The following is a 3,052-nucleotide window of genomic DNA, read 5'->3' as shown; positions in this document are numbered from 1 at the left end:
TTTAAATTACCAGGGTGCATAGGAGGTTAGGGAAGGGGAGAAAGCATTTGGTGATAAGAATAATATGAACAAAAGCTTGAAGGTGGGTAAGCATAATTATGTTCAGACAATCAAATATTTCTAGAGAGGTTGAAGTAACAGGAAGCATGGCAGGAAGCAGCATGAGCTGAGGCCTGAAAGGCACATTTACAGCCAGATTATGGAGGTCCTTGAATGCGCAACTGGAAGATTAAATATTTTAGGGAGACAAAAGGGAAGCCCAAAGATTTTTGAGTAGGGTCTTGAACAAAGCCATGTTTTGTAAGATTATTTTGGTGGGAGCATAGGGGTAAACTGAAATAGGTTGATGAGGAAGTCTGGGAGTCTGTTTAGAAATACTGAAATAGTTGAGGATAAGGATGACAACTGATTGTTTTAAGGAGGCAAAAAATGGAAATGAGAGAAGGATGACAAAAAGAGTAGGTACCAAGTGATCTTCTATAATTTATTTCGCCCCTTTGCACCTTCTGTTCCCCAAAACCTTTCTCTCAGACTCTTCTAAATCCCCAGCTGACAGAAGTGCCCACTCAGGGACTGTTGCTTTCTATGGAGATTTGAGGACACAATTTCTTTTTCATTTTGGAATTTCAGGTAACATGACAAGTCAGGGAGGACATCTTTAGGCAAAGGTTTTTACGGGCATATGTAGTAATTTTTAAGCCAGCCAAGAATCTTTCTGTGCTTTCAATCTCACCAAGGAATTGTTCCAGGTTTGAATTTACTTGTATGAGAAGTATGTTGTAAAGTTGAGGGGGGCCTGGGTGGCTTAGTCGGTGACGCATCTGCCTTCAGCTCAGGTCATGATCCCAGGGTCCTGCGTTGAGCTTCCTGCTCAGTGGGGAGTCTGCTTCTCCCTCTCCCTCTGCCCTCCCCCTCTACCCGCTCATGCTCTCTCTCTTTCAAATAAATAAAACCTCTTTTTTTTTTAAAGTATAAAGTTGAAATCATATTTAGTTATGCAGTCAATAAAGCAGATTTTTTTAAAAAGAATACAATTATCCCACATTGAGACTATGGCCAAATTCTGGGATATTTAGTTACCAAGTCATGATAGCGGTCCCTCCTCTGGACCTTTTCAGCTGTTCACAGAATTTCCCGACAGAAGATGAGAGAAGCTAGTTCAAGGGGAAGGGGCAGAGGAAAGGCCGGGTTTTGAAGGAGCTAGTGAGTCATCCACATTCAATGTCCAGCCACAGCTGAAATGCTTCCTGGGACCCAGGGGAGAGAGGTTCACGTTGCCTGCCCTATTTGGGAATTCCTCTGCATATTCATAATTGTGAAAATTGTGAGATTCCTAAAACGTCCTTAACACCAAATTTTGAGTTAGGTCAGATGGTTTCACTAAGAGAAAAATCACACTGTGAGTACCCCATTTATATTATCTTTTGAACTGACACCTATTTTTGGCTTGTTATAAATTACTTACCTTTTGACAGGATTGTTTTTGTGTTCTCTCACTAATATGTGTGTGCATCTCCACGTGACTCTCTGTCTTTTTCTGTCTTCTGTTATATAAGATCTTACTGCTGTCTTCACCATGATCACACTTCGGCAGTCAAAAAAAAAAAAAAGATATATTTCAGGTGTTTGAGATGAAGGAGGTTGCGTGAGTTTAACCTTCCTTGGTATCCTTGTGAGCTTTCTGTATTTAATACTTGTTTTATCTGAAGCCTGTGGAGGTTCTAAACTATTAGAAGACACACTTTCTGAGAACTACCTTTCTAGTAGCCTGAAGAAATATCATTGATGTGGGGCAACAAAGTTATTCTCTGTAATCCTCTTGATGTTGTAAATGAAAAAGAAGACGGAGCCAGCGCCATCTGAACTTTGGGCAAACCATTTGCTCAAAAGGATCATCAAAGGACCAAGCCCTGCCAAAATAATATTTTTTTAAAAACATCCAGCAGAAAGGAAAAACATCGAGGAGCAAGCACAAAAATGAAATTGGTGCAAATTAACTGCATTGTGATGGGAGAGTGGTACAAAACAAACTCCCACCACAGCCTGGAAGGGAGAGCCACACAAGACAGACATTGAAGTTCTGGCCTCACAGTAGCCATCTTTTAACAGCTTTCTTTCTTCAATGCTTTAACCTAAAAAAAAAAAAAAAAAAGAGAGAGAGAGAGAAAGAAAAGAAAGAAGAAGAAAAAAGAAAGAAAAAGAAAATAAAAGGAAAGAAAGAAAAAACCTACCCATTGTTATGTCCCCTATTCATCCTTCATTCAAAGTCATTCACTCTGCATTAATTACCACTTCCTTCAATGCACGGGGAGCTCCCAAACACGGCCTGTTTTCAAAGAGGCACACTTCCTTGCCTCTGCTATTTATATGCAGAGACTGATGAAATTTTCATCCCAATACTTTGAGATCCCCCTTAATTTTTGCATACTGTAATTGTTCATAAGAAAAAAAAGACAAAAGAATGATTTCATGCTTCCAGGACAGTTGTTTGCATCTCTTTCATTTTTCTTTCCAGCTGTGACTGGCAGCAGTGGGTTCTTTAACAGGTGTCCTGCCTGCCCTATGGTAATTTTTAACTTCCCTCCACTTTCTTTTATGTCTGTCACATTTATAGAGACAGTTTTACCCCTGTTGCCTGGTACTGTTTTTTTTTTTTCTACTTTTTTTTTTTTTTGCAATCTAATTTCTAGATTTTTCCTAAATATATCACTGTCCTTAGGGGCCACTTAGGAAGAAGGAAAAGGATTGAGCCAAGAGTTCAAAATCTCATGTAGACATTTTTATGACATAGCAATTGGATCTCTGACACCCACTTCACTTTATTTAGTTCCTATGGGTCTGATTACTCTGAAATTTATGACAACTACAATGTTGCTTAACAGGAAATTAATGCACACTTGACAAAAAGAAAATCTGCTCCGGTGTCAGTCCTCAATAGAAAGCTTTGATTTTCTGATACTATTTAAACATCGCAAGATTGATGGAGCTGATTCTGCCGCGAAATCTTAATAATTAAAACTTAATTAGGAAACGTATTTGTGAGTCAGTTCAG

The sequence above is a fragment of the Canis aureus genome, chromosome 31, assembly GCF_053574225.1.
Source record: "Canis aureus isolate CA01 chromosome 31, VMU_Caureus_v.1.0, whole genome shotgun sequence".
In the NCBI taxonomy this organism is placed as follows: Eukaryota; Metazoa; Chordata; class Mammalia; order Carnivora; family Canidae; genus Canis; species Canis aureus.
This window is presented reverse-complemented; position numbering follows the sequence as displayed.